This window comes from Alligator mississippiensis, chromosome 16, assembly GCF_030867095.1.
Source record: "Alligator mississippiensis isolate rAllMis1 chromosome 16, rAllMis1, whole genome shotgun sequence".
Lineage (NCBI taxonomy): Eukaryota > Metazoa > Chordata > Crocodylia > Alligatoridae > Alligator > Alligator mississippiensis.
Window position 1 is genome coordinate 13,077,117 of NC_081839.1, and position 12,319 is coordinate 13,089,435.

At 53.8% G+C, this 12,319-nt stretch overlaps 1 long non-coding RNA gene across 3 annotated transcripts; it reads right to left on the reverse strand.

Moving 5' to 3' along the window:
• Positions 1–680: 680 nt before the first annotated feature.
• On the reverse strand, positions 681–3,869 carry LOC132246422 (uncharacterized). 3 transcript variants are annotated; one of them, XR_009457674.1, is made up of 3 exons: positions 3,835–3,869; positions 2,531–2,681; positions 681–1,086 (listed from the first exon to the last, which is right to left on the reverse strand). It is a non-coding gene; the product is annotated as an uncharacterized LOC132246422 (long non-coding RNA). The 3 variants fall into 3 exon arrangements; XR_009457673.1 differs by lacking the exon at positions 3,835–3,869 and adding an exon at positions 3,760–3,799; XR_009457675.1 differs by lacking the exon at positions 3,835–3,869 and adding an exon at positions 3,643–3,657.
• Between the last annotated feature and the right edge of the window lie 8,450 nt (positions 3,870–12,319).

Here is a 12,319-nt window from a genome sequence, read left to right on the forward strand (position 1 = left end):
CGGGCTCCTCCTCTCATCCCCAGCAGCACACGAGAAGCGGCCCCCTTTGGGCCGTATGTTGGACAAGCCTGCTTTAGGGTATAACCCAAGGTTATCTAAGTGGGGATTAAAAAGTAACCATTTCCTTAGGAAGAAGCCACTCATAACTGCACAGGTCCTGCCCTTTCCTCAGAAATGTCCAGTGATCTTCAGTGTTGGATTAAAGCAGGGGTATCGCGTTCACCTTGCCCCAGGGGTGCCGGAGTAGGTTGGATCCAGAGTGGAGACGCGTCATCTGGCCTGTAGGGCTGCTCGCAGGGCAGAAGTGTGGTGGTGGGTCAAGCAGCATTAATTGCTCTGGTTCCTAGAGCCACGTTGGCCGCTGCTTGTCCTGACATCACGTTTGGTCCACAAGCAGCCCTGCAGGCCACGCGACACAGCGCTGCGCTCTGGATCCAGCCCACAAGGCTGGGAATCTGGCAGTGGGACGAGCGGCAACTCCCGAAGCTGTGGATATTAATGCTGCCACTGCTCACCCCACCACCCAGGACCCAGACCCGCAGGCCAGACCACATGGCTCCGAAGGCTGGACCCATGCTGCTGTATTTTTGACAGCCCTGGATTAGAGAGACGGCTTGTATAGTGTGGTGGGGCAGTTCTTATATTCCTTCAAAGAAACAAAGCCAGCTCTGCAGGCACAGAAAGTCTGAACTCTCCTCATTTCAGATGCAAAACCACAACATCCCAATATTGGAAACAGCAAGTTTGGTTACATAAATGAAAATGCCTTTTAAAGCTTTCATAAAAGTGGAGGAATGTGCGCTGCCACTGCGACTGTGCTCTGCGGCAGCGGTGCTGCTGCCACAGGCCGGATAAAATGGCTTGGCAGGCCGCGTGTTGGACAAGCCTGATCTACAGTCATATGAAAATGAAAGAGTACCTTACAGGAGTAATTGTGCACGGTCAAAGTGTATGCAGGGTTTAAGGAACTATCTAGTCCACGGAGTAAAAAAGTGAAAAGCATGGTCCAGCCAATGAGTAAATGTCCATTTCTGTCCACGTCTCAGTTCCAAGCAGAACAATATGAAGATTAAGTGTCTTGTACATCTGCAAATAGAACAAGCATTAAAAACAAGGTGCCATCTACTTGTGGGGTTTTACAGTAAATGACTGCCATATACTCATGCTGATGATGTTTCAGAGACCTTCTGCTTGGCCCAAGATCTTTCTGCAGTTTGTTCATGTATATTATTAGTTAGAAGAACAATATGGACTGCAGAGTATGTATTTTCATTCGTTCACTTTATTTGTTATACCATTTCTCTTCACCTAAGATCTTCCTCTGCCCTGGTAGTTCATGATTACATTCCCTCATGCATTAACACATTGACATCACGTGCATGCAGTACTCGGGAGGGGAGGAAGCTTGCGGGGCAAGAGTAGGGAGCTGAGGTGTGCATATAAAATGGGGAAGGGGCTTGCCATCAGCAACCAAAAAATAAACATGATGGAAGCAATTAAGAAGCTCCAAAATCAGGGATTTGAAAGGGGCATAAGAAGAAAAGACCCACGGTCCATCTAGCCCAGACCCTGCTCCAGCACTGGCAGAAATGGTCACTACAGAGGTAGCGAATGCAGTGGTTGTCAACCTGGATCAATCAGAGGAACCCCTCAGAAAACATCAGCTCTTCATTTTCACTCTTTTTTAACTACTGAAAAAAAAACCCAGCAGTTTTCTGTTGCAAAGAACTCAAAGACCACAACTCTGGATTTCTGTTTGAAATCTCTGGGTGCATCTTGCGAATCAGATTTGCCCACCTAATGGTGCTGATAGGTGTGGTACCCCTGGCTCCCTCGAAAGGATCTAGCGTCCTAAGGTATAGATTTTGAGGGGCTCAGTGTGAGCACCCTTTGCTACAGAGAGGCTCAGAAGTGGGAAACCTATGTGACCTTTTCACTTAGGAGAGCAGGGCGAGTCCCCAGGGTTGATATTACAGGATTTCAGTTTTGTGGCCGATGTGGCACACTGCACCTGAAGGTCACTGAAGAGGCATGGAGGGAGCTGGAGGAGGAAAGCAAGAGTCCCAGGGAGAACAAGGGAATGGCAACGGCACAAGAAAAACTGAAGGGAAGCAGTCTGCTGTGCTGGCTGGGACATGGCACTCCTCCCTCTCCCCTGGCCTCCACAGCCAGCGCAGACACAGCTCCCTCAGGCGCCTCCAAACGTCCCGCGGCCCCTTGGCTTCTAGGTAGCGGTGGCCCTGGCAGTGTTGACACCAGGTCTCTGGGGCGGGGAGCTCATCTGCGGTGCAGCTGGGGGTCTCTGAGGGAATCGGCCTAGGGAAGGGGGCTGCACGGTCTGCATCGTCTCCTGTCCCCGGGTCTCCCACCGTTGGACCAGCTCCTCCTGCAGCTGCTGCTTTACTGCCTGTGGTGCCGACCACCGTGGGGACACCCCCAAGCCCATCCCAGGAAGGACAACGTGAGGGACCTTTCCTGCCCCCTCATCCCTTGCTTGATGCCCCCCTGGGTCCTGATCCCCCAGCCTCACCTCAGGCTGCAGCAGGGCTGCCAAGGGAAGGGCCACGGCTGCCACGGGCTCCAGCACAGCCACCAGGACAGGCCTCCCCGCACCAGGGCCTGGGCTCTCGCTCCCCTACGCTCACACACGGTGCCGCACCACAGCGTGCGGTCTGCGGGGCCTGCGGGCAAGGAGACAGCAGGGACGTCACCACGGGATGGGAGACACGGGACCATGCCCCTGCCCTTGCCCCAAGGTCTGCCCAGCCGTGACCAACTGTCCCCACGCACAGCAGCCTCGGGGTCGTCCTCACTCCGCTCCTGCCCCGCACAGGCTGCACGGACCAGAAACACCCAACCAAACCCCCCCTCCTCACTCCTGCCCGGCCTCTGCCAGGCCCTGCAGCCCCTGCCTGCACCCAGCGCGGCCCAGGGCCCTGCGCTTAGGTGCCTCCACTGCCCCCACTTCCCTCCCCCACAGCACCCACAGGGGACAGCCCCCCCACCGCCCTGCTCTGGGCCCCGCACCCCACAGCCCCCACCCACGGCCAGGCAGGGCTGGCCTGTGCAGCGTGGCCCAACAGCCCCAGACACCAGTGGGGCCTCCCGCCCGGCACCTCTCCACTCCCACCCACAGCCCCTGCCCCACCAAACCTTGCCACTGCCCCTCACCCTTGACCCCTGCTTCCCCAGCTGTGCCCCTGCCCGTCTCCATCAGCAGCCCCTGCCCCCCAGCCCTGCCAGAGCCCCCCCACCCCGAGCCCCTCACTCCCCACCCGCAGGCCATGTCCCGCCAGGCTAAGCTCTGCCCCGCACGCCCCCCGCAGCCCCTGCCCCCCAGCCCTACTGCTGCCCCGCACTGCCCACCCGCAGCTGCCCTGGCTCCTTTCACCAGGTGACATCAGAGACCCTCAGGTGGGAGTCACTCCTGCTGCCGCCCCGCCCCGCGTTAACCCTTTGGTGGCAATAACCACTGCAAGACCCACAGAGGGGGCGGGGCTGGTCCAAGGCCAGGAGACACCCCTCCAGTCCCTGCCTCAGTTTCCCCTGAACCCCTCAGCCCTGCACCCGCTCCCGGGGAGACCCCCCACAGCTCCCAGCAGTGCTCCCGCCCCAGCTCCAGCCTCAGTCTCCCCAACCAACCCCGGGCCTGCAGGCCCCGTCCCGCACAGCCCCGCGGTGCCCCGCGCTCCCGACCCGCAGCCCCGCCCATGCCGGAGCCCCGCCCCTTCACTCGCAGCCCCGCCCCCTTCACCGCACCCCTGCCCGCCCAGGCAGGCCGATGCGCCTCACTCTTGCCCCGCAGCCCCTGAGCCGTGCACTGCCCCGCCTCACCCGGAGCCCCGCCTCCGGCCATGGCGTCACACACGTGACGTCATTGGACGGCACTCATCGTCACTCCTGCTGCCGCCCCGCCCCGCGTTAACCCTTTGGTGGCAGCAGCTGCCGCAGGACCCGGGGGGCGGGGCTGTTCCGCGGGGAAACTGAGGCAGGGCCCCGGCTGCCCCGGACCCTGCAGCGTCCTGCTCGGCCTCCCCTGCCTCCGTTTACTCCGCCCCCGCCCCACACACGGCTCCCGTCCTGCCGGACCCTGCCTCAGTTTCCCCCCGGCCACCCCCGCCCGGCCTCGCTCCTCGGGGCTCCAGGAGGAGGGGCAGGGCGTGCGGGGCCAGGGGCAAAAGCTGCTTTGATCCACAGCAGTGCCGACACCGCGCCCCGCCCGCCCGGCACTGCCGCAGGGAGCGCTGGCCCCACCGGCTCCCCTCCCCTCCCCTCCCCTCCCCCCCTGGCCACAGCCGCCGCCGCCCGCGACCACGAGCACGTCCCCCGGGCCGGCCTGGGAGGTGTCTCGGCCCCAGCAGCACGGCAGCAGGCTTGCCTGCACCCCTGAACGTGGGGCCCATTGCCCTTCCCCACTGGGAAACATGCCCTTCCCACAGCCAGCACCGGCCCCGGGGACCCTGCAGCCATGTGGGCGCTTTGCACAGGCAAAGGGGAGGGGTGCCAGGGGAAAAGGGTGCTCAGGACACCAGGGACCTGTGGCGCGTGCAGCACGGGGGATCCGCGCGGCAGCACAGCAAGCAAGGGTCCCAGCTGTGCTCACGCGTCCTGACCCCTCAGTGCCCGTCTCCCTGCAATACACCCCTGGCCACAAACCTCCCCCAGGTCCCTCCTGCCCTGCCAAGAGCTCTCTTCCCCTGACCTGCTTTCCTGCCCCTCCATCTCCTGCCCCTGATGCCCTTCCACAGGGGTGGGGCACTTCACACCCCGTGCTGCACCAGAGCTGTGCACCCTCCTCCTGGCTCGACCTCTGGGCAGGACACCACAGGGCACTGCCACCTCCTAGCGTCATCGGTTGTCAGGGGCCGGAAGGGACCTGGCAAGGTCTTCGGGTCCAGCCCCTGCACTGGGCTCAGGGGGGCCCGGCCAGGTGACCGCCCAGTCTCCGACTGAGATTCCCAGGGGAGGCGACTGCGCCAGCTCTGCAGGGAGTTTGTCAGTTGTTCCCTCTCAGGATCAGGCTGGAGAGACTGGAGACAGAGGGTTTGTGAGGCACGTGCCCCACAGGTGCTTGGGCACGCTCGTCTGCTAGACCCGGGTGAGCAGGATGGGGGCACTGGCCAGTGGTGGCAGGTTTTGTGTTTGGAGCTGTAGGAAGTCGGCTTCAGTTGTGGTGAGGAGACTCGTGCACTTATCATGGACAGTGCAACTGTGACACGCCACAACCTGCCGACGTCCGACCCCCCGGGGACCTCTGCACGTTTACCTGCGCTGCTACATCCCCCTTCCCCGCCTCGAGACGGCGTCTAGCGCGGACCATGGCCTGCGAAGCGGCAAGTGGGTGAGCCATAAAAGTCCTCGCATTGGGGGATGTTTTCACAACAGCACGAAGGGTGATAGGATGAGTCTAAAATGTTAATGCCATGCATATACATCGACACCGATCAGTCACCACAACCACTCCTACAACCGGTTTTAAACTAGCACCTATTACAAAACAAAGCCCCAAATAAGCACCCTCCAAATCAAACAAACCCGAAAAACCGCAACACACGACTCTCAAAAATGTCAAGTGACTTCTAAAAAAAACAAGCCCAATTTTCTGCTTATTAGAAGAGGACATGGCAACCTTGGTAAAAACCTTGAGCTGTTCGTGCATGCCTTACCTGGTGTGACATCACCCAAGCCTCGTCCAATGAGGAGTGCCGCAGTCCAGCCTCTCGCTCACTCATCTGCCAATGAGGCCAGAGGGTTTTACATATTTTCCCAGATGCAGGGCCCGGGCTGCCGTGTGCTGAGCACGTGGCCAGAACAACCGGGCGGTCTTGCCCACACACACACACAATGCACAACGCAGCGTGCGTGGGGGCGTTACACCTGCTTTGCACATTCACACACCCATTGAGATGAGCTTTCCCGCGCCTCCTGCCGGGGTCTTGCAGAGGTGAAGGGTGAGAAAACAGACACTGTCCTGCACAGACACAGAGCAAAGTCTGGGAGGCACCGCGCGGTGGAGCTGCCGCATCTCCTGCCTTCCCAACGCACAGCGGGACTTCAGCGGAAGAAGAGTGCCGACGGCCTTTCTCGAGCAGTGCGCCCAGAAGGAGACTATAAACGCCACAAATGACCCCTCCATCCTTGGCGCGCATTGGCCCAACTGTGCCAGAAGGCATGTCCTAGGAGACACGCTCTCCATGCCCTTTCCTCAGCTGCTCTGGGCAAACCGTAACCCCCAGACCCTCTCTGGGGAATGCTCTCCACCCTTCCCCCTGGCACACGTTGGCACAAGGTGGCAAGCAGTCACCTGCAGGAGGGAAAGGGCTGATGATGGAGCATCCTCCCTTACTGCATGTGCCTCCCGATCCTGCTCATGGCAGTGTGGAATCAGAAAAAATATATGCCTTAAACTTTGATTATTTTAGTTATAAGATGACATAACCGCTTTGTGTAGAATTGCTGGCTCGGTACAGTAGAACAGATAAGGGCAAGTGTTTGTTCTTTGTAACTCTTCTGCAAATGCTTCGCTCACCGCGGCCTTGAAGGTAAAAAAAAAAAAAGTATGTACAAAGTAGATTTCCAGGTGCAAGAAGGAGGTTTGTGAACTAACCCTATCTCCCCCATAATTCCCATCCTGATAACAGCAAAGAAATAATGAAGTAATATTATAGCCGCTTTTCATGCTAATTTCACTATATGATCACGTGGGTTGTAAGCGACTGTTAAAAAGTATATAAGCCTCCTGATTTTGCTCTTGGGGGGGGACCCCTTCCAAGTGCTTGGGAAATCCATGTCACTTTGGAACTCCCCCTACAGCTGTAGTTTCTTTTGAATAAAAGCTTCTGCTGACCTGATCCAAAAGTACTCTGTGTGTGTTTCCATGACAATTCCTGGTGCCGTGACTCGGATCCAGAACACAGGCTGAGGAAGGAGGACCGCAGGCTACGCCCCCCCCGCCGAACCCTGAGGCGCCAAACTTGAGAGGTAAGAGACCTAATTCAAAATCTCTATTGGGGTTTCGGAGGAGGACTGCCTGTAGGCTCCCAACTTGGCCGTGGAAACTGGATCTGAACCTTGTTAAAACAAGTCAGTCTGAACCTTACTGCCGGCTAAAATTTTCTGTCTGGTAAAGGATCTCATTTTGTGTCTGGTAACGTACGTTTTAGGGAGAAACTGTTTGAGGCACCTTCATCCAACAGCACATCGGGCTTGTAGTTAATTAACTAAGGCGGTGTGGGGTAGGAGGTCTGGCTGACTGAATAAATGTGCATGTGTGTGTGTATTTAGAAATATGAGCCACTGACCAGGACTGAGACTACGGTTGGGTTCAGCCGCCCCAATTCTGCCTGACAGGGCAGTTTTGAAAGCAAGGGGACCCAACTGGAACCTCGTGACCCAGTGGACAGGGCGTCTGAGTGATTTTGTCTTTTCCAAACCCCTCGTCCCAGTAGCTTCTGCCGAAAGCAGGAGTGAAAGGATCCCTCTAGTGTTTCCCTCCCCATTTCCATTTTATGAGCCGGTGTCGGGTCAGAAGCCTTTTGTCTGGGCAGTGAAAAACTGCGGGGCAAGGCACTGAGCGGCCCGGACATCCTAAATAAGCCTCTCCTACGTCTCCCTGTGTGACTGAAAATGGGAACAAGTCAGTCTAAACAGGTTCCTGTCCCCCCTAAGGGGACTCCGGCGTACTTTATGTACACACACTATTCTCCCGAGACTTGCAAGTACCTGGATAAGTGGAACTGGTACACTAGGGATGATCCTGTGAAACATTTTCCACAGGAAGGAACATTTGATCAGGATAAAATAGTGCACTTGAGAGGGGCATTAGAGTCCCGTGGATCCAAAACACCACAAAACCAGTGGGACGCGTTCTTTTATTGGTATGATGAAATGTCCAAAAGGCGGACAGAATCTCAAACTAGGAGCCTAAAAGACTCTCAAGAAAAATTAAAACAGCAGTTAAAAGCTGTTCGGGAGAAATTGGCTGCTCTCCCAAATTACACGCTGGCCACATGCTCCAATGTATCCAGCATTGCCCGGGGCGCCCCCACCACCGGAGCCAGCAGAGGATATCCTTGACCTTTGTTCGAACCCTGCTCTCCTGGGACTCCCACATCAGCAACAACCGGTTCAACATCAGGCTGCAGCCCAGGCTAGTGACCCATTAGCTGAAGCTCCTTCAGTAAATCCATCCACGGAGCTTAATAGTCCGGACTCATCCACCATATCTGCCACTCAATCATCACCAGTGTGGCAATTTACTCCTGGGTCACAACCCACCACAGGTGTATTTAGAAGAATGGGAATAGGCATGGAAAGATCTCCCATCAATCTGAGATCCCGAACTGCACAAGTTTACCCCCTAAGACAAATGCCAGGCATTGGCACCGATGGACAAAATATAGTAACTGTGCATGCACCCTGGACTCCAGGTGATCTCTACAATTTAACTCAAAAGTTCCCAAAAATCAGGGAAGACCCAGAAAAATTTCAGGCTACTGACCAATCTGGTCCGTTTGTTGAATGCCTTATATCTGGTAAACCTGTCTCCTGTCTTGTCGACACCGGAGCGTCCCGCTCCACGCTAAAGGCTGCTGAGTTTCCTTTTCTACCTTATTCTCCTGAAACTGTAAATGCTGTCGGTATAGGCGGACAACCTATCCCACATCCCGTCTCTGAACCTGTCTCCATCTCTATTGGCCCTTTGTCTGAAAATCATGCCTTTCTTCTTAGCCCCTGTGCACCTGTCAACCTTCTTGGTAAGGATTTGCTGTGTAAACTGGGATGCGTGATTTATTGTAGCCCAGATGGTGTTTACCTTGAGGTACCGGAACATAGGGAAACCGAGCTTGTGGCCTTGCTAACCCAGGAGTACTCTGATTCTGACACTTCCTTCTTGCAAGAGGAACTGTTGGCACGAGTACCTCCACAGCTGTGGTCCACCCATGCGAATGAAGTGGGGCACATGCTGAGTGCTGAACCAGTGCGTATCATCCTGAACCCTGCCAAGCCACTTCCTCGTGTCCCACAGTACCCCATCTCAAAGGAAGCTGAGGAAGGGATCAAGCCTGTCGTTTCCTCACTCCTTGAGCAAGGGATTATTGTCCCAATACGCTCCCCTTGCAACACACCTATCCTACCTGTCAAAAAACCTGGTAAAGATACGTATCGCTTTGTGCAAGATCTTCGAGCTGTAAATGTCGCTGTGTTACCCGCTTTCCCCGTGGTCCCTAACCCTGCCACTATTCTTTCCTGTATCCCTTCAGATGCTACATATTTCACAGTAGTGGATCTTTGTTCTGCTTTTTTCTCTATCCCCGTTCATGAGGATAGCCAGTATCTGTTTGCATTTACTTATCAGGGATTTCAATATACCTGGACAAGACTCCCTCAGGGATATACAGAGTCCCCAACCCTGTTTTCCCAGATCCTAAAAAAAGATTTGGATCCTATCACGTTCAAAGGGGGGTCCACCCTTGTTCAGTACGTTGATGATCTATTGTTAGCCTCACCCACTTTAGAGGCCTGTGAGCAAGATACTTTGACACTCCTCACAGCTTTAGCTCAGAAAGGCCACAAGGCCTCAAAATCTAAATTGCAGCTCTGCAAGTCTAAGGTACATTATTTAGGGCATGATATCTCAGCAGGAGAACGACACCTTTCCCCTAGTAGAGTTGAAGCTATCCTCAACATTCCCAAACCTATGACTAGAAAACAGATGAGGGGATTCTTAGGTGCAACGGGTTATTGTAGACAGTGGATCCTGGGTTATGCTGCTTTCGCAAAACCCTTGCAAGCATTCACTCATGATACCACCCCGGAACCCCTCCCTTGGACTCCTGAAGCCGAACAAGCATTTGTGGTCCTTAAGCAAGCCCTCACTCTTGCTCCTGCTCTTGGACTTCCTAATTATAAGAAACCCTTTACCTTGTTTTGTCATGAACGGGAAGGAATCGCTTTAGGAGTACTCACTCAGCTGCATGGTGAAAAGCATCGCCCAATTGCATATTACAGCTCTGCCCTTGATCCCGTAGCTGCGGGACTTCCTCCTTGCCTCCGTTCAGTTGCAGCTGCTGCCTTGTTGGTTGAAAAGGCAGATTCTCTAGTTTTGGGACACTCTTTAACCGTTGCAGTTCCACATGCTGTGATGGCCCTTCTGCTCAAGGGCAAAACTCAGCACATTTCCAATTCCCGTCTTACTAAATATGAGAAACTTCTACTGTCAGCTGCAAATGTAACCTTAAATCGCTGTTCAATTCTGAATCCTGCGTCACTTCTGCCTATTGCCTCTGATGGTGAGCCTCATGATTGCCTGTCTATCACAACTCAATTGTTAACCCCTCGAACTGACCTCAAGGACTTTCCTATCCCGAACTCTGACCTTGTTTTGTTTGTTGATGGTTCCTGTCTTAGAAATGATGCAGGCAAATTAGTTGCGGGATATGCAGTATGCACTCAGTATGCTGTTTTGGAAGCCTATTCTTTACCCCAAGCTCGTTCTGCTCAAGTTGCTGAACTCATTGCTTTAACACATGCTTGCATTCTTGCAAAAAATCAAACCACAACCATTTATACTGACTCTAAGTATGCTTTTGGTGTTGTTCATGATTTTGGACAAATCTGGAAACAAAGAGGGTTCCTCACTTCATCAGGGACCCAAATCAGTCATGGTTGTTATGTAAAAGCGCTCTTAGAAGCTGTTCAATTGCCTCTTGCTATTGCTATTGTTAAATGTAAAGCTCATGAGAAACCCTTTGATGATGTCACACGAGGAAATGATCTGGCAGACCGTTCTGCCAGAAATGCGGCCCTTTCTGGCCCACAGGCTCCTAACTCTGTTTTTGTGTGTTTTTCAGCAGACCAGTCTCCTTTGGCTAGCCTTTCAAGTCTGGCCCTTCTTCAAAATCAGGCCCCAAAAAAGGAAATAAATGACTGGCTGCGTGCAGGATGTTCACTGCACCCCGACTCTCTCTGGCGCTCCCCGGACGGCCGCCTGGTGGCGCCTAGAGAGCTTTTGCCACATCTTGCTCGTTTAACCCACTCTGTGGCCCATACGAGCAAAGGAGGAATGATTGCTACAGTACAAAGAAATTGGTTTGCCCCAAATTTTCCTTCCATGGCACAACAGTACTGTAGCTCCTGTCCCATCTGCTTAGCTCACAACATTGGGCAACGGGTAAAAACGACACCCGCAGCCCATCCCCCTCCATGGGGACCGTTTGTAAATCTGCAAATTGATTTTGTGCAGCTACCTAAGTGCTGTTCTTATGAATACATTCTTGTTATTATTGATGTGTTCTCTGGATGGGTGGAAGCCTACCCATGCGTACGTGCTGATTCCATCACTGTAGCAAAGAAATTGCTCAAAGAATTCATCCCTAGATTTGGATTGCCCCTCACAATAGATAGTGACCGTGGCACCCATTTCACAGGACAGATAGTAAAAAACATCTGCCAAGCACTCAACATACAGCAACACCTACACTGTAGTTATCATCCACAGTCAAGTGGTGCTATAGAACGTAAAAACTCTGATTTAAAAACGCGCATTTCGAAGATTTGTGCTGAAACAGGCCTCAAATGGCCTGATGCACTGCCCATTGCTCTTATGCACATTAGAAACACTGTTAACAGAAAACATGGCCTAACCCCTTATGAAATACTCATGGCACGACCCATGAGGATGCCAGCTACACCACCTGTTGCCCCTCACCAAACAGACCTACAATTAACTGATGAAACTGTACTAAATTATTGCAAGGCATTAATGAAGTATGCCAGGTCTGTTCATTCACAGGTCCAAGAAGCCTTACCTCAACCACCGGATGTTCCCTGTCACAACCTCGAACCAGGGGATTGGAGGGGGGACTCTTCCACATGATGCATCTGGGGGAATCTTCATCTTTTGAGTATACCTGTGCCCCTTCATCCCCTTATGTCCCACTTCAAGTAGCAGGAAAAATTTATAAGTGTCTTACAGATACGGGAGCAGATTTATCCTCACTGGGAGACTCTCCAAAAAGGGCGGGAATTGCGGTCTCAGGAACTGAAAAAAAAATGATGGGAGTAACTGGGAAATCTATGCGAGTGCCCCGTGGCGCTGAGACGCAAGTGCAGATGGGACCCTTTACCTTATTCACTCATGAGAATCGAGGCATTGCTTCAGGTGTCTTAACTGTGTCAGAGTGCTAGGACACCCTCCTGTGGTTCAAGTGCCTCCTGCGATAAAAGCTCTCCTATTACAACACAACACCCAACATTTTCCTAACCAGCGTCTGAACAGATACGAAGTACTGCTGTTAGCAGCAAAAAATGTGTAACT